Genomic DNA, 19993 nt, shown 5'->3' with positions numbered 1-19993 from the left:
TTCAGTGTGGATCATTTGATTCTAGTGTGAATACTAGGATTGTACTGGGATTCCAGTGTAAATTCTAGAATGTCAGTATGGATCCCAGGAAGCCAATGTGGATTTCCAGTGTGGATTCTGGGATTCCAAAGTGGTTTACATATAGGTTTCCAGTATGGATCCAGGATATTTTGTGTGGGTCCTGGGATTGCAGAGTGGATACTGCTATTCCAGTGTAGATCCTGGGAATCCATTGTGCACGCTGGGACTCCAGTGTGGATCCTAGGATTCCAGTGTTGAATCTGGGTTTCCCAGATAGCCGTAGCGGTAAACGCGCAGCTATTCAGCATGACCAAGCTGAGGGTCGTGGGTTCGAATCCCACCGGTCGAGGATCTTTTCGGATTGGAAATTTTCTCGACTTCCCAGGGCATAGAGTATCTTCGTACTTGCCACACGATATACACATGCAAAAATGGTCATTGGCATAGTAAGCTCTCAGTTAATAACTGTGGAAGTGCTCATAAGAACACTAAGCTGAGAAGCAGGCTCTGTCCCAGTGGGGACGTAACGCCAGAAAGAAGAAGAAGAAGAAGGATCTGGGTTTCCGGTATAGATCCTGGTATACAAGTGTATTTTAGTGTAGACTACAAGTTTACAGAGTATCTATTGAAGTTTCAGGTGTAGATCTTTATCAGATCTTTATCTTGGGATTTCAGTATAGATCTTGGGATTCTAGTGTGGATTATGTTACTTCATTGTGGATTATTAGCTTCTTTTTTTGAATATTGTGATTTCAGTGCGGATCCTGAGAATCCAGTGTGAATACTAAGATTCTAGTGTGGATCCTAGAATGCCATTGAAAATCTGAGGTCTCCTATGCGGATCCTGATATTTCAGTGTTAATCCTTTAATTGTAGTCTGGATCCTAACATTATAGTACTGGGATTCCAGTGTGAATCCTAGAATTTGATTATGGATCCTTAGAAGCCATTATGGATTCTTAGGTTCCAGTGGATCCTGAGATTCCAGAGTGGATTCTTAGGTTCCAGTGGATCCTGGGATTCCAGAGTGGATTATAGGATTCTAATACGGATCCTGGCTGTATAATGTGGGTCCTGGGATTGCAGTGTGGATATTGATATTCCAACGTGAATCCTGGGAACCCATCGTGCATGCTATGACCTCAGTGTATATCCTGGGACTCTAATGTAGATCCGTAATAGGTCTTGAATTTAAATGTGGATCCTGGTATTCCTTCGAGGATTTTGATATTTTAATGTGGACCCTGGATTTCCAGTGTGGATATTTGAATTCCAGTGTGAATCATGAGATTCCAGTGTTATTTTTGGGAATCCCGTGTGAATCCTAGATTTCTGGTGTGGATTTTGGTATTTCAGTGTGGATCCTGGAATTCTAGAGTAGGTTCTGGGATTCCAGTGTGGATCTTTTGATTCCTGTGTGGACCCTGGGATTCCAGAATGGAAGTGTGTATGAAGTGTAGATTGTAGTGTATCAGGGTGCATCTTGGGACTCCAGTGTGGATCCTAGGATTCTGGTGTGGACCTTGGGATTCCAGTTTGAATGCTGGTATTCCAGTTTGAATCATGGGATTGTAAAGTGGGTCATGGAATTCCAGTGCGAAACCTTGAAATTTGGCGGGGATCTTAAGATTCCAGTGAGGATCTTGAGATTCTAGTGTGGACCTTGCGATTTCAATGTGGATCTTGAAAATGAAACATGGATCCTTGATATCCAAGGGCAATACTGGTATTCCAGTGAGGATCATAGGATTCCGGGCTGCATTCTCAGTATCCAGAGTAGATCCTGGGATTCCAATATGAATTTCCAGTGTGGATCCTAGGATTTAGTCTAGATTTTGGAAAATCAGTAGGGATTTTGATTTTCCGGAGTAGATCCTTAGATCTCAGTGTGGATACAAGGATCTTGATTCGAATCCAAGTTGCCTCGAAAACACTTTTTTGCTCTCCGATTTCAGTTTCAAAAGGCAAATTTATGGTTTTCAACCCGATTCTGGTAATAAATTTTCATATGGGATTTTTATTTATTCGATAGCCCATTTGCCTGAGTGTAGGACTCCAGCTTTCAGTGGCAATACTTTTGGAATTTCCCAGGATTATCCTGAAATACTGTACAAATGTTGCAGAAAATACGTTGAGAATGGGATGTATTGAAAATGTATGCCCTATGGAAATTCTCTGGAAATCCAATGTGAGTTAGAGTCAAGTTTCCCAGGAACTTTGTGTGAAACCTTCAGGAACTATGTAAAAATTGTGTAGAAATAGTGTGGGAATTGTGAAAATCCCCTATTGGAATCCCGTGTGGTTTCTATGAGTATCCTGGAGATCCTGTGAAAATACAGTAGGAATACTGTTGGATTTGTAAGGGCCTTGTTTAGCCGAGTGGTTAGAGTCCGCGGCTACAAAGCAAAGCCATGCTGAAGGTGTCTGGGTTCGATTCCCGGTCGGTCCAGGATCTTTTTGTAATGGAAATTTCCTTGACTCCCCTGGGCATAGAGTGTCATCGTACCTGCCACACGATATACGAATGCGAAAATGGCAACTTTGGCAAAAAAAGCTCTCAGTTGATGACTGTGGAAGTGCTTATAAGCTCTCTCCTAGTGCGGACGTTGATGCCAAGAAGAAGAAGAAGAAGAAGACTGTTGGATTTGTATTAGAATTCTGTGGTAAACCTTCAAGAGTCCTGTGGGAATAATAGGGAAATACCTTGGAAATCTCATTGCTTTTTATTACAGCAGAATATTACCATATTCGTGGATTTTTTTTTAAATATGTGACCCTCCATGAACTCTACCGAGGATTCTCCGAAGGATTATTTCAGATAATCCTCCTCAGTGATTCCTCTACAAGTACCTCCACTAAAACCTGTACTGGGATACCTCCAGAAATTACTCCGAGGATTTCTTCAACACATTTTACCAAAAACTCTTTCTCGTATTTCTCGTAGAATTATCGAAAGATTTCTCCAAGGATTACCCTAGTAAAATTTTTACACAAATTCTTGCAGGGATTTCTTTGGGGAATTTCTCCAGCAATTCCTCCTGGGATTACAGTAGGCTAATATTTTGAGGATTACTTCAGATATTAATCCTCCATCAAAGATACTACAAAGAATGCATCTACGAATTCATCCAGGAATTCTATAAGAAATTACTTTACGAATTCATCAAGGGACTCCTCAAGACTTTCCTGCAGAAATTCCTCCAGCGAGACCACCAGGAAAATTGCCAAAGGCATTACATAATACTCCAGGAATTCCTCTAGAAATTTGTTCTGAGCCTTAAAAAATCCTCCGGGGATTCTAGCATGAATTCCTCAAAAGGTGACTAGCATTTTTTTTCCTGAAGCTCCTCCAGATACTACCTTCTGAAACCCTTTCTAAAGAGTTCCCTGGAAAAAATCCTTGAAGACTTCCTCGAGGGATTCGAAAAGCAATGTCTAGAGGAATCCCTAAAAAATAAATTTGAAAAAAAAAACATGTATGATTTCCTGGAGGAATCCCTGGGAGAGTCCCATGAGGTTGGAGGTTTTTGGCCAAAAAACTATGGACCACACATATTTTAAAATTTGTGTATGTATGAAAGATCAAGAGGGGCTGGGGAGCGAAAGATCACATGGTTAATGAACCGCAATTGGATTTTATATAGTCCTATAAGCTCACCCTTGTTTAGTTCGCTTTGAAACACAAACCCAGAGCTGAGAATAAACCTTCATGAATCTATCAATCCAAGTTTTTCTCCAAATATTTCCCTTCTATTTGACAATGAGTGAAATTGTTATCTTCATCACTGTCGAAGATTGATCAAGCCCCCTTTGATCCAGTGCACCCATACCTTTCCCTCAGATAATCACAAATTATATTATTTCCCTACACTTCACTGCACAAGCTGCCAGTGGCATCATCAATATCCGATCAGTTTTGCCACTTTTTCTCGAGCCGAACCAAGGCACAAATCAATCACCCCAAAGAAGCTCCCATTTTTCCTCGCATTTCACACTCAAGTGGCATGAAACAAACAGTGTTCCAAGAAACATCTCCATCAACAGATGCCGCCACCCCATCTTGCGCTTTTCCGGTTGTTGGTTTTCTGCCAGCGCAACAATCTTCCTTCATTCATCATTCCATGCAAATTACCGAAATTGGCTTCAGCTAAGAAGAAATTCATTACCCAGCAGGATCCCTTTGTTCTCGCAGTTCCGGCTTTGACCGGGAAATCGTGGTCAGCTGCAAGGAGGAGATTCAATTAGCAATGAATTTGCTTAGTAACCATTACTTACGAGTGACCGCCTTCTCTAAGAGTACTTGTCCCTTGGCGTTTAATGCATTTGATTCAATCGGGGGAAGTGGAATTCAATTTCCAAAAGCCAGAAGATGCTGTCCAACCATGAACTAGTATCGGGAAGCAGGTGTTCACGTTACAAACTGTCTCTTTGAAAGTTGTTGAACTTGAAGCATTTTGAGTATGCCAATACCCAAACTGTTCCGGAGGACGTGCGATAACATCTTCATAGCGGAGATTGCGTTTGATGGCATTTGATACACAGGAGAGAGGGAGAATAATTAAAAGCCATTTTCAGGGAGGCTAATTTCCACTACTGTGTGTCCGCTTCGAAGGGCCTTATAAGATGATAGTAGGGAAGGGGAAAAGACCAAGACGGTCGAAAACCGGATGCATATTTTCACGCTTCTTGACCGTGATGTTTTCGGTAGACTTTTACGGTACACTGATTTAATTTCGGCAATCAGAGCGTAGAAAGAAAATCTCCTATTTTGAAGAGTATGGAGGGAGAATCTGTTTGTATACTAACTTAATGTACTAATTTCTACCAGCAATACCAAACACATAACTAGGATTGTTATTATTGCCATTTGGCAGAGAACAAATCGCTGGTGTACTGGTGGTGCGAATCAATTGCAAATCTTCGAGCAATCTGCCTTCGGGCTAGAAGAAGAATGCAACGCGTACGCACAGAAGCACAAAGAGAAGAACGCGGTGCAGCATTCAGGGCGGCAAAGTTAGCTCTCAAAAAGGAAATCAAGAGTCGCAAACGGGCATGCTTTGATAGTCTATGCCAGAGTGCTAATGCGAGTCCGTGGGGTGATGCCTACAGAGTGGTTATTGCTAAAACCGAAGGGCCATGGAGCCCCTGGAGAAGTCGCTCGAATTGCTGTGATCGATGATAGATGTACATATTCTTCCCACATCATCCCACTAGCCCTTGGCCTCCAGCGCTGTATGTGGCACATGAAGGAGAAAGAGGGGTGAGGGTGACGAACGAAGAGCTGACCAAAGTCGTGAAATCATTTGCGTTAAACAAGGCACTGGGACCCGATGGTATCCCGAATGTTGACTTAAATGTGGCAGTCAACGTGGATCCAGACATGTTCAGAAGCGTGATGCAACGTGACATTGATGAACGAATCTTCCCGAATGTATGGAAGTGACGGAAATTGGTACTTTTACCAAAGGCGGGGAAACCACCAAGTGACCCGTCGTCGTATAGACCTATCTGTGTACTACAATGTATTACTACATACTACGGGCAAGTTTTTGGAGCGGTTAATCCTCAACAGGCTAGTACCGTATACGGAAGCTATGGAGGGCCTATCCAACAACCAGTTTAGACTCAAGAATGGTTAATCTACTCTGGACGCTATCCAGTCGGTCGTTCAGCCAGCTGAGGTGGCAATTGAGCATTAAAGGAGCGGTATCCGTTACTGCGCAGTTGTCACTCTGGATGTGAAGAATGCGTTCAACAGCGCAAGCTGTGAAGTGATAGACCACGCACTTCACTGCCTCCAGGTACCGTTGCAGTTGTGTGAGCTTCTAGAAAGCTTTAGTATGATTCTACTGTATGACACAGACGAGGGGCAGAAAAATGTTTGAATTTCAGCGGGAGTACCTCAAGGTTCAAGGCGTGTGATCGGGTGGTGGCCGATCAATGAACGAATGTGCAAGTTAAGAATCAAAGGCCGATTCTTTAACTTCAGCATAATCAACGTGCATAGCCCACACTCCGGAAGCACTGATGATGACAAGGACGCATTTTACGCGCAGCTCGAACGCGAGTACGACCGCTGCCCAAGCCACGACGTCAAGATCATCATAGGAGATTTGAACGCTCAGGTTGGCCAGGAGGAGGAGTTCAGACCGACGATTGGAAAGTTCAGCGCCCACCGGCTGACGAACGAGAACGGCCTACGACTGATAGATTTTGCCGCCTCCAAGAACATGGCCATTCGTAGCACCTATTTCCAGCACAGCCTCCCGTATCGGTACACCTGGAGATCACCTCAGCAGACAGAATCGCAAATCGACCACGTTTTGATTGATGGACGGCACTTCTCCGACATAACCGACGTCAGAACCTATCGTGGCGCCAACATTGACTCCGACCACTACCTGGTGATGGTGAAACTGCGCCCAAAACTATCCGTCATCAACAATGTACGGTACCGACGCCCGCCCCGGTACAATCTCGAGCGGCTGAAACAACCGGATGTCGCCAATGCGTACGCGCAGCATCTTGAGGCAGCGTTGCCGGATGAGGGCGAGCTCGATAGGGCCCCTCTTGAGGACTGCTGGAGGACCTGTCGAAAGCGTTGTCGGATATGTGGAATGGAGCTCAAGAAACGATTGGTTCGACGAGGAGTGCCAGGAGGTTTTAGAGGAGAAGAATGCAGCGCGGGCTGCAATGCTGCAGCATGGTACGCGGCAAAACGTGGAACGATACAGACTGAAGCGGAAACAGCAAACCCGCCTATTCCGGGACAAAAAGCGCCGCCTGGAAGAGGTGGAATGCCAAGAGATGGAGTTGCTGTACCGTTCTCAAGAAACGCGGAAGTTCTATCAGAAGCTCAACACATCCCGCAAAGGCTTCGTGCCGCGAGCTGAGATGTGCCAGGATAAGGATGGGAGCATCTTGACGGACGGACGCGAGGTGATCGAAAGGTGGAAGCAGCACTACGATGAACACCTGAATGGCGCAGAGAACACAGGCACAGAAGGTCAGGACAGCGAAGGGGATGGCTACGTCAGCACAGCGGACAGCGGAAATCAACCAGCTCCCACGATGGGGGAAGTTAAGGATGCCATTCAACAGCTCAAGAACAACAAAGCCGCTGGCAAGGATGGTATCGGAGCCGAACTCATCGAGATGGGCCCGGACAGGTTGGCCGCTTGTCTGCATCGGCTGATAGTCAGAATCTGGGAAACGGAACAGCTACCGGAGGAGTGGAAGCAAGGCGTTATATGCCCTATCTACAAAAAGGGCGACAAACTGGAGTGTGAAAATTATCGTGCAACCACCATCCTAAACGCCGCCTATAAAGTGCTATCCCAGATTCTCTTCCGTCGTCTATCACCTATAGCAAACGAGTTCGTGGGAAGTTATCAAGCAGGTTTCATCGACGGCCGCTCGACAACGGACCAGATCTTTTCCGTGCGACAAATCCTCCAGAAATGCCGTGAGTACCAGGTCCCTACGCACCATTTGTTCATCGATTTCAAGGCGGCATACGATAGTATCGACCGCATAGAGCTATGGAAAATCATGGACGAGAACAGCTTTCCCGGGAAGCTCACAAGATTGATCAGAGCAACGATGGACGGTGTGCAAAACTGCGTGAAGATCTCGGGCGAACACTCCAGTTCGTTCGAGTCTCGGCGGGGACTACGACAGCCGGACTTAACAGTCGAGGCACGATTTTCACGAGATCCGGACAATTTGTTTGCTTCGCGGACGACATGGATATTATTGGGAGAAAATTTGAAACGGTGGCAGATTTGTTCACCCGCCTGAAACGCGAAGCAACAAGAGTCGGGCTAATGGTGAATGCGTCGAAAACAAAGTACATGCTGGTTGGCGGAATTGAGCGCGACAGGGCCCGCCTCGAGGAGGTGGACGAGTTCGTCTACCTCGGATCCTTATTGACCGCTGACAACAATGTTAGTCAGGAAATACGAAGGCGCATCATCAGTGGAAGTCGTGCCTACTATGGGCTCCAGAAGAAACTGCGGTCAAGAAAGATTCACCCCCGCACCAAATGCACGATGTACAATACGCTCATAAGACCGGTAGTCCTCTGCGGGCATAAGAAGTGGACTATACTCGAGGAGAACTTGTGAGCTCTTGGGATTTTCGAACGCCGAGTGCTAAGGACGATCTTCGGTGGCGTGCAGGAGAACGGCGTGTGGTGGCGAAGGATGAACCACGAGCTTGCTGCTCTCTTCGGCGAACCCAGTATCCTGAAGGTAGCCAAAGCTGGAAGAATACGCTGGGCAGGGCATGTTGCAGGAATGCCGGAGAACAGCCCTGTAAAAATGGTGTTTGCTATGAATCCGGTTGGAACAAGAAGGCGTTGGTGGATTGACCAGGTGCATCAGGACCTGAAGAGCGTGGGTCGTAGTCGAGGATGCACTATGGGCGATAAGGTGGCCAATAATCGAAAATATCAGTAGTTCTTATAGGGGTTTCTTGTACATCATTCTATAGTAAACACTTTTATTAAGATATTCCTTTAATATCTCTTATAGTTTTATATTTGCAGTAGGTCAAATTTAGATTGTACACTCATATAAAGAATTCAGTGCAAACACAAGGTATACGTTGAATGAAATATACTGCATAATCGTAATATACAGATCTTCATACACTGTTCGAAAGCTTATTCAAAAAGCTATCTTAGAACTTCTATTTGAAATAAAAAAAAATACTTTAGGTAGGGTAAATGTGAGGACAAAACTTTTAAAAAATATTTTTGATATATATATAAAACTTCAAACATCTCATACTTTAGTCCCAAGTTGTCCCAGGCTACAATTTATTTCCAAGGATGCTTCAAGATGTAACTAAAAGATAGGGCTTATTGATTTTCTCCCAATATTTTTCACAATTATCCATTAATAACAGCTGAAAATATTCCAGGGAATAATTGAATATCGCAAAATGGCTCATACCGTCATTACTATTCAAGTTCCAATATTTATAATGATTTGCGCAACATTAATCGCTTAAATGACCTATATGCATCTTTAGTAACAATACTCATTTTTTCTTTATAGGCCCTAATCAAAAGTTATTCTCAAAAACTTGTTTTTGATAACATAATATCAAATTTGTATCACAAAACTCATAAATAGATTATGGGATGGAGAGAAGCGGCCATGAACCGAGGGAATTGGCGAAATATTGTTGGCGAGGTTTTATCAAGCTAATTGATGTAAAACCAAATAAATAAATAAATATAGCAATCACGAAAACAAGTACACAGACGGATCGAAACTGACAATCGATTTCGCTTAAAATTTAATCGATTAGTCATCACCAGCGAGTGAGTAAAATTTTCATCACAAACGGTTGTTTGGTTCCCTAGATTTGTGCTTTTGACAATTCGAGTTTTGGCTTCGATGCATTTTCACCTTAATGATGTCTGAAATTAGTTGGGAACCTGGGCTGTCCGGGAAATAATTTTCCGGTGTCGTTAGTCTCACCCAAAATTATTATTAGGGAAAGTGTACCAGTTATGGCCATAGTGGTTCCCTATTTGGCCATTTGTGAAATTTTGATAACTTTCACATTTTAAATCTTTTTGAATGTTCTAACATCAAGATCTATCTTAAATCTAACTACTACAACAGACAAAAATTTTCAAATTTTGAAGACATGAGAGTTATCACGTATGGCGAAATAGGGAACCATTATGTCCATAACTGGTACATCTACCCTAGTTGCAGTTAAAACTCTGTTCGAACAAATCCACACTTTCCTTGAAAAACATGACCACTGGCTCAAAAAAGGAAATTGAGTTGGTTAATTGCAGACAAAAATTGAAATCGGACATAAAATAGTACATCTTAAAAAAATAAGGTAACACTTTGCAATAGTATTTAAGTAGTTTTAATATTAGTAGTAATTATACTCTGTCCAAAAACTCTGTACCTGTTTGTACTCTTAAGGTACTTTAAAAATTTGTCTTTTTCTTCACCGGAGAAGTACCAGTAGCGCGCTGAAAGTCTCGTAAATAAAGCTAATAATAATTAAATATATATCAGTATTAAGGCACTACTATGAATCAATTTTCATATTAAGAATCACATTGTGTTATATTAAGGATCAACATGCAAAATTAATAGATTCTCCACTCAAGGCATTTGTATTGCAATGATGTGGCTAAAGTTAACAATGTGTCACATATTATAGCAGAGAATAGCAGAGTTGGAACTGGAGACAAAAGTGAATCGTCCTTCAATGAACAGTAGAGAAAGGAATTGGGAGTGGAGGAATTGAGAGTAGGATAGGACGTTCTTCGAAGTTCTTGCGATTGATTTTGTGTTTGGTTTGCTTTCGTTGTCGTTTTTATGGTGCATAAGCATGATAAAGTGTTCTTCGTTGGGTAATTTTCGGTTCTGTGACGTAGGGTGATTCGGGTTAAAGTGATAGAAGCGATGATTCTGTGAATTTTTAGACCGTTTGAGTCGAAATTATTCACGTTGGGATTTGGCTGATGAAATAGACTTGGCCGGTCGATTGAGAAAAAATAGACAAGAAGTGGAAACCATAGAAACGTCAAACGACTGAGTGCTGTTGTTGGTGATCGAAGTAGGAGAGAGAAATCGAGTGGTGTGTCCCTGAGAGAGACTCGCGAAGAGGAAACATATCAACGTCATATGCAGCCCAGATTCCCCTCTCACGAAACGTCAAATGCAGCCCACCGTTTTCGTGGCTGAAAAAGTGAAAAGTATTGTGTTCAAAGTAAACTGTTATTAAAAACCTCAGTCAGCGGAGCAGTTTTTTCTTAAGTTGCTGATAAATCTAAGCAGAAGATTAATTATGTCTAATGTCTGCTACGTTTACTGGCATGAAATTTCACTCAAACGGCTATTTATGATTCGATGTGATGCAAACTCAATCATTTTTTGCTGAGAGGTTCATGTGAGGAATTGAACGGCTTGCGCATAATTGGTATAAACACAAAGTGGAATAAGAAAAAAAACTCAGCAATCTTAGAAAAAGAAGACCGTCTTCGCGAGTCTCGTCTCAGGTGTGTCCGTGTGAGTTGCGTAAGAATGGTAAGAACACGGTAGACACAACAAGGTAGGCTATTCCCACGTGTAAACAACGGTTTTCAATCAAAACATGTGTCGTAATGCCTATCAAGCATGAGGCTTACAGGACGGTAAAAGAGAGCAAGCTTTGCTTTCTTTTGCACTCGTTCGAGTTTGCGATAGGAATGACGTCACTGCCAAATGTCATTTTTCGGAGTATAATACCTTGTTTCTTTTTACCGTGGGTAAGAATAGCAACGATGCAGTTTGGCTCTCGGGAGAGCGATGAGCAATTGTTGATTGTGATAGTTTGTGGTTGATTTTTGAGTTCAAAAAATTCATTGCATTCGGTTTTTATTTATTTATTTTTATCTGTGCGGTGCTAAAAATATGGGAACAGTGCATTTTAGATCTGTAGGTATCTAACAATGAAGGGATTCAGTAAATGAAGCTAGCACGAAAATCAACCGTTTTGTAGAATAAGGGCCAGACATTTGAAATGAGAAAAGTATCAGATGGGTTGAAAAAAGAAAAACGAAATAAAAATCAACTATAGTGCAGTGCGATTTAAATATGCAGGAGCACTATGTGAGTTTGGGTCACTTGTTTCTAGTTATACTAGTGTGACTGCCATCAAGAAAGCTTATTATTCCACTTATGTATATATTTAAATTGTGATTCAATTAGAGGTTTATTTCGGCGCCTTATTGGAGTGTTTTTTTTAGTGCTTCGTGAGCCCAAGCAGGCCGTTTCGGTTATTGCGTCGTCGAGTAGGTTTTGTGCGTGTTTTCGTCGACGCAAAAACTTTTTTTCCCTGTTTTTGCGCGTCTTGCTGGGTAGGTGTTTTGGTAAGCCCAAACAAGACAGTTTGTTTTCGGGAGGCCAAGAAGTTTTGCTATTCGCGCTGTGTGAGTGCGAAGAGATATTTCTGTTCAATCGAGGATGGATTACCAACTAATGAGTTCGTTTTATGCTTATGATAACATTTCCATTGAAACCGTTACTTTTATGTAATAGTAAAACAAACGTTGATGGTTCGTCACTATAAGTGTCGGCATTATGCTTGTTTCATATAATTTAAAATATATACATGTAATTTTCTGTTTACGCCATTAAAAAAACTTCTTTTGAATTGTTCGACATTATAGATGTTGACGTATTTTTCTAATCTTCTACCAAAAACTTCTAAAGACAAAAATACAAAACTAGACTTAAGTTCGGCAGGAACTTCTTCAACTTTTTAAAAACTTTAATTCTTATTTACAACCACTTTATTCACTACACTATACCTCTACCACCGGTAGTTGATCAGACGCCTTCAGGAAAAAAGAGAACGAGCCACGCGGTCACTACCTTTTTATAATATTAATCTGCTGACTCGGCGGTTGACGCCATCCACTATGTTATCCATGCATGTAAGTGTCGCCATCCATCCGGTGTGTCAGTGTATGCGAATGACTACGTTTCGCTAACGGCTCCCCTTCTAGTTAGAAGCCGTCCTCGGCTTCCTCTATTGCTGCGGGATAAGCGGTATGCTTCTCGACTCAGGATGCGCCTCGGTTGAACTGCTATTTTCCTTGGTTCCTTCTCGCATGTTCGGTGCAAAGACTGTTTTGAAAATGAAAAGCTTGAAGACTATGGTTATGGTTGTACCTAGTATGAAGACCAGTAACGTTGTTGTTGAAGCGGAAACTATCCACCCAAAGATGTTTAGTTTCCAATGTATATTTTCCGTTGTAAGGTTGAGGTGATCTATATGGTTCCGATGCTCTAAATGTAGTTCCTGTAAATGTTCCAACGGGATATGGTTTATCGTATAGTTTGAATGCTGTTTGAGGTATGATCCACTAAGGAATCGGGTGGTTGAACAGTTGGACCTCAGGGTGATGTTGTCTCCGTGAATAACAATATTGCCATCGTTAACTTTTCGTATAGTTTTATCTCCATAGATTCGTTCCATGGGGCAATCAGCTGTCTCTCCGGAGATTAGTTGTTGCATACATTCTGTGAGTGGTTCTAAATTGGTATTGGAACACACGAAGAGAGCTTTTAACTTAGAACATGGGCTTTGTGAGATGAATGAAGTTTTCCCTTTCAGGTAAAATGGTTTTGGTAAATGTTCAAATGTTTGGCGATGTTCAAAATACTGTCAACCGAGTCAAGTCCAAAGCCATTGCCGTTGAGGATTCTTTGTATGGCTTCCAGTTCTCGTTCGTGAATGATGCGACTGTTTGGGATGCTGCTTCTCGCCAATGTAATGGATTCCTCGACAACTTCTAGGTAATACAATAGTTCATCAAGTTCGAATACAAAATTAAGTGAATCAAAGCTTTTAAATGTAACATTTTCTAATTTTTGCTTGTTATCTATCAGAAGATTGAAAGTTCTTGTAAGGTTTCTCATTCTTTTCTCGAATACATTATTAATGTGTATTTGATTATTATTTTCAGTTACTAAAGAATTGATTGTTGAGTTAATGACTTTTAAATCGTCCGCATCAGGACTGCCTGATACGTATTTCCACGCCCTACCGAGTGATTCCCATCTCTTGAATCTGTTTTGAGGTACAATTCTGTTGAACGTTAAGTGTATTTTATTTATCTTTTTTCTAATAACTTGATCGAAAAGTGAATTATTTAAATCAGAATTTTTAGTTACATAGTCAAACAAATTTATAGCATCTTTTATGGCTGTTAAATTTACGGGATGAATTACTCTGATATAACTGTTACTAATCCTGGCCTGTCCGAGAGGTATGATTGCTATGGGATTATTAGTCAGGTCGTAAATGCGGATGTCTGTCCAAGCTGTAGATGTCCAGAATAGGAAACATAGTCTGAAATAAAGTCAGAAAAAGCAACATACCTCGTCAATCCCATTAGAGTTTTAAATTTTTCTTATGAATTTTGATGTCCGTTGTGTCGGTAATTGTTTTGTCATTCTGTTCCTTTACCTCGACCAGTCTATATCTATTGCTATATGGAGATGGTTTGGCTTTAGTTTTGGCAAGAATTTCTTTGTTTTTGATGTCTTGATAGTCTTTGTCCGTTTCTACTATTTTTGAATTGTGTCTGGTAGCTATTCTGGCAATATTGTCTTTGGCAGTTTGTATTATTTGTTGTTTCATCATGTTTATGTCTTTCAAGTCTAGTGAAGTCGAATTTCCGAAGATTATTTGTCTTGGTGTGAGATTCGTTGTTGTATGCTTTGCGTCGTTATACAGTGCTGTTATAAGTGAAAGTCCTTGGTACAGAGTTAGGTTATTGATTTTGCTTCGGTTTGCCATAAACATCTCTAGGAGGGTGTTATGGAACCTCTCGATGATGCCATTACTATTGCTGCTACTAGCATAGTGAACGGCAACACCGTTTTCTTCCAAAAAGGTTTTGAAATTTTGGCTCCGAAATGATGTAGCTTGATCACAAGTGATCAATTTTGGTATTCCAAACGTTTTGAAGTATTTAATGAGAGTTTCGATTAACTCTTCGCTTGTTTCGCTACTGATTTTGTAAAGTTGTGCAAATTTAGAAAATGAATCGATGACTGTTAAGAACTTCTCTCCTTCCTTGACGTATACGTCTATAAAGATATTCTCTAAAGGTTTCTCATATGTTCTTCGCGTGATTGGAATTTTAAACGGATGCCGTTCGTATTTGGCAACAGTCTTGGCAATTTTTCGCGAAGTTCTTAACAATCGATATCATATCCGGGAAAAAGACTGATTGACGAAGTTCTTCGTAATTAAGCTTCCAACTTCTATGGTTAAAATTGTGCGTTTTACGAACAAATTCGTCTTGGTCTTTCTTGGTTATTAAATCTGGCAATTTCAGGTTGCAAAATTGAACTTTCATCCCTTTAAAATTGTTATTTATGATTTTGAAGCACGATTTTGCAACCGACGGATGGGCAAAGATTCCGTTTGTCATTCCGGGAGCTAAATATTTTTTTAAAATTTGCAATAGCTGGTCCTCAGTGTATTCTTCCTGGTGAAATATGTGTCTGCTAAATCCTGAAAATACGGAATAAAATATGTGAGGGGATTTTTTCTTGTCTTGGGATATATGCATAATGAGTTGATTTTTGAATTTATTAATGATTTCCGATCCGTAAATAGGGTCGTTTTCGAAGAATTCATTTTCAAGTACTGTTTGAAGATTCACTTCGGATTCTTCAACCCGTGGTATTCTGGACAATCCATCTGCTACCACGTTTTGTTTTCCCTTTTTATAAATTAACTCGAAATCGAATTGCTCTAGATACAATCGTTGGCGAGTTACTCGACCTGTAGCATCAGTCAGTTTGATTTCTTTGGTTAGCGGTTCATGATCTGTATAAATGGTGAATTTCTTACCATACAGATAAGGCCGAAACTTTTTTGCTGCGAAATATATGGCCAAGAGCTCTTTTGCTGTAGTGGAGTACTTTTCCTCCGCTTTCGATAGGGTGCGCGAAAGGTACGCAATCGGTCTTTCGTGTCCGTCTACCAATTGAGTTAAAACGGCTCCAATGGCATAATTCGACGCGTCCGTTGTTAGAATAAACGGCTGATCGAAATCGGGATAGATTAATAGAAGTTTAGAGCTCATAATTTCCTTTAATTTTGCAAATGCTTCCTCATATTCCGGAGTAGAAACGATAAGTTTGTTTTTCCCCCGAAGCATACTAGTCATTGGTTTTGCAATTTGCGCAAAACCTGGTATAAAACGTCTATAATATGAAATAGTTCCTAAGAACGATTTAAGTTCTTTTGGTGTTTTCGGGAGAGGCCAATTTTCAACTGCCTCCACCTTTTTTGGGTTAGGTTTAACCCCTTCCGTGGTTACAACGTGTCCAAGGAATTCTACTTCCTTTCGAAGGAATTCCGACTTGTCACATTGTATTTTCAAATTTGCTTCTTTGAGAGTTTTCAAAACTTTCTGAATATCTTTCATATGTTCTTCCAATGAACTAGAGAATATAATGATGTCGTCCATATAGACGAAACATCTTACTCCCAAGTGTTTACGTAACACAGAGTCCATGAGACGCTGGAATGTCGCGGGCGCATTTTTTAACCCGAACGGCATTCTCACGAATTCATATTTTCCATTGTCAACATTAAATGCTGTCTTTGGAATGTCAGCTGGTTCTACCTCTATTTGATGGAATCCGCTGGCTAAATCAAGCACAGAAAAATATTGCGCCTTGCCTAAGCGATCTAGTATTTCACTTATCTCGGGTATTGGGTAACGATCCGCAGGCGTGACTTTATTTAATTTCCTATAGTCAACAACTATGCGGTACTTCTTCACACCTGAATTGTCTGCTTTCTTCGGGACGACCCAAATGGGGGAGGTCCAAGCAGAAGACGATTCTCGTATAATGCCGGACTCTAACATTGTTTGTATATGGTCACTTACTATTTCTCTCAAATGGTATGGATATTTGTAGGTTCGCTGGTGGATCGGATTGCTGTCGGTAGTTTCAATTTTATGTTTTACTTGATGTGTGAAATCTAATTTTTGTCCTTCTTGATAAAAAATGCTTTTATATGGTTGTAGAGTCTTAGCTAAGAGTTTGACTTCTTCTCTGCTTAGGTGATCCGCTGGGAAGTTCAGTCGCGGACACGTTTCATGTTGATTAAGGAAATAGCGTTCATTTTCGTTCAGTTTAGCACGCTTGGTACTGAATAAATGCACTGTGGCACGATTATTTTTAGCTGCATATAAACCAGGTTGTAACGTAACACCGGTCGTTAGGTTTAACTCGTTCTCAATGAGAAATGTCCCATCGGAGGTGGTGCATATCTCAGCTAGCTCCTCCGTTTGTTCGTGGAAGTTCCATGAACGTGGATAATATTTTGAAAGTGGATACTGAATGTTTCTTATCAACAGTTGATGATTGCCTGAGTCAATTTTGGCTTTCATTGCTGCTAAGTTTTCGTAGCCAATGAGGCCGTCGAAAAATTCATGAAATTTAAAAACGTGAAAAGGAAGCTTTTCATTGGATACTCTGGGGAAAATATTTATGTGGACCATTTTGTCGATGATAAATTTACCATTTTTGTTCGTTACTATTGCGGGCCGATCCGTTATTTTGGTCCTGTGCACATGTTCCGGACTAATGTAAGATTTATTTGCGCCCGTATCGATTAAGAATTTAAGCACTCCTTTATTTGTCTGGTAATTAATGTAAGGTATAAAATTGTTTACGTTGCTGCCTGCTGACGCTCTTCTTCTAAAAAATTTGAATCATCACTATGCACTTCACTGTTTGTCACATTGTCATCGTTGTCGTCATCATCGTTGTCATCGTCGTATTCATTAGCCACGTCGATCTCGTTAGTATTGTATTCTGCCCAAGGTTTATGCTGTTGCACTTGTTTTTTATAAACAAATTTACTCGCGTTTGGATTTGTTTTGCCGTTATTGTTATTATATGAGCCGCTGCTTTTAGGGTCGTTATGAGGTCTGGACTGTGAATGAAATTTAATAGGCTTCGTTCTAATTTCTGCGTTTTGATTTATGGATACGGCTTCGTATGCTTCTTCCAACGTATTTGGCTTCGATTGTCTTATTATGGAAGCTAAAGGCTCCCCAATGTTATCTAAATATCTAGTTACACTTAAAACATCTATAATTTGTCGAACGGATAGAGGATTCGACAACAAATTTGCTTTAAGTCTTGTGTTGATGTCTTTGCAATCGTTGTAAAACCTGAGGTGGCTTTTGTCACCTCGCCGTAAATTGAATAACGACGACACATTGGTCGCAAAGTCTCGGTGGTCACCATATTGTTCGATCAAAATTTGTTTGATACCATAGATGGTATCGGGATCGCCATTTGCGCATAGAATCGCGCGGGCATCTCCTTGTACTTTATTTTTTATTGCTCTTAAATACATAGAGCTTAGTGAGTCGGGCTGTCCATTCGCGCCCTTTATTTTGAACATGTCGTATAACTCATCCACTTCGCGTAGCCAGCTCGACAGTTCCTTCTTGTTGCCGGAAAATTCCGACAAATTTTTGATTGGATCGGGAATGCAGAATTTGCTGCTATTCCCGATCGTCATCAACGCTTTGAGCTGTTCAATTTCAGCTCGAAGCGCCTCCATTTCCGAAGCCCTGGTTTCAGGCATTGTATAATATGAAATTTAAAAAGTATTGGTTTGAAAAATAGGATTAATTAGTTTCTACTTACAGTCTTGAAGTCTGCATCCGGGTTTTCTCGATCGTGCGGCGGGACTGTTTCCTCTATTTTAACACCTTCACGATCCCACTTCTGACACCACTTAAGTTCGGCAGGAACTTCTTCAACTTTTTGAAAACTTTAATTCTAATTTACAACCACTTTATTAACTACACTATACCTCTACCACCGGTAGTTGATCAGACGCCTTCAGGAAAAAAGAGAACGAGCCACGCGGTCACTACCTTTTTATAATATTAATCTGCTGACTCGGCGGTTGACGCCATCCACTATGTTATCCATGCTTGTAAGTGTCGCCATCCATCCGGTGTGTCAGTGTATGCGAATGACTACGTTTCGCTAACGTAGCTTTAATTATAAGTCGTATATTTCCCCCTTGTCCATGGATCGCATCACCGACCAAAGGTGACTCCCAGATCTTTTCCTCCCTCACTTTATGCCCTTCCCGTGGTGATTGTGGAGATGCAGAGGTATTCTAGGTCTCTAGAAGCAACAATCATTACATATTATTGATCAATAATATTTGATCTGCTAAAATTGCACTTCGAGAGTAATCGGAAACTTCCATCCCTTATTCATTGCGATCGTAGTGCAATTCTTACCAGTCCGATCAATCACGGAGTAGCCACCATTGACATGTACAGTCAGTCTATGCTATGCTATGCTATACTAGTAGAGAAAGGAATTGAGAGTGGATCGATAAATAATACCTGGAGGCGCTTTACCGATAGTTTACACTTTCGAGAAACCCTGCTTTCGTTATCGTTGATATCGTTGAACACCTGAATGATGGTGAAAGCGTTTGTAGTGAACGCCAAGACAACGGAAGAACGGTATGCTTCAGTTATGTGGGAAGTTTTGCCAACAAAGAGTTATTTTCGATCATACTCTATTGCTTATCAGCATTAGTAAATAATTCAGTGGAAAGTTGTTACGGCAGCTTTGTATATGAGCGTTCGACAACGAACCAGATTTTTACTGTACATAAATTCTTTTATTGAGTTCTACAGCACCAGATCCCAACGCATTACTTTTCCATAGATTCCTAAGAGATCTAAAATAATATTCACCACGTAGAGCTATGAAAATAGAAACATGAAAACTGCTTTCCCAAGCAGCTAACAAGATGGTCACTACAATGTCTGCTTTCCTCTCGCATTTTTAAGTTCACAAGTCTTGCTATCCAGAAGACTACACGTTTATTTTGCACTCACTGTGAATAACAAACATAACTTTAAGCTCGATTCAGTCAGCAGACCATTTTAACCAGAATATCATGATACAGAATTATCGGTGCAGAAAGTAATGCACGTCACTTAAAAGGCCTCCAAATTTGGTAGCCTAGCCTCAGTCATACTGACTCACTGCAAGGTTCGTGTAATCAACATTTCTACATTGTAGCGAACTGATTCCGAAGCGACTTTTTGACGAAGCGCTCATTAAGCGAACTCACTGCGGCAAACGCTCACGTTGATTTGGAAAAGCCTTCGCGAGTTATGAAACCTAGAGAGCTTCAGTTATTACCATTCACCCAGGAATGCACAAGATGTTTTGCCCATAAACTAGATGTTTGACCCAAACCATAAAGTACAACTGTCAAACAAAATATAACTACCGTTTGAATGACAAATTTTCATAACAAATCACATTCGCTCGAATGGACATTCACCATCTGCTGGCCATTGTTTCTGTTTCTGCAGGCTTGCAGCTATTTGTTCTGTTCAGAATGAAGGATCCTT

The 19993-nt window shown here is 41.1% G+C and overlaps 1 protein-coding gene and 1 long non-coding RNA gene across 2 annotated transcripts in view; one reads left to right on the top strand and one right to left on the bottom strand.

Annotated features, from left to right (window-relative positions):
* Positions 1 to 19993, top strand: part of LOC5567816 — a 311149-nt gene that overhangs the window by 183759 nt on the left and 107397 nt on the right. The gene's annotated exons all lie outside the window — the stretch shown is intronic.
* Positions 13647 to 18532, bottom strand: LOC110675322. Its single transcript, XR_002499371.1, has 3 exons — positions 18415 to 18532; positions 18246 to 18361; positions 13647 to 13902 (listed from the first exon to the last, which is right to left on the bottom strand). It is a non-coding gene; the product is annotated as an uncharacterized LOC110675322 (long non-coding RNA).

This window comes from Aedes aegypti, chromosome 2, assembly GCF_002204515.2.
Source record: "Aedes aegypti strain LVP_AGWG chromosome 2, AaegL5.0 Primary Assembly, whole genome shotgun sequence".
Lineage (NCBI taxonomy): Eukaryota > Metazoa > Arthropoda > Insecta > Diptera > Culicidae > Aedes > Aedes aegypti.
The sequence above is the reverse complement of the archived record's forward strand: the minus strand, read 5'-3'. Positions and strand labels throughout refer to the sequence as shown.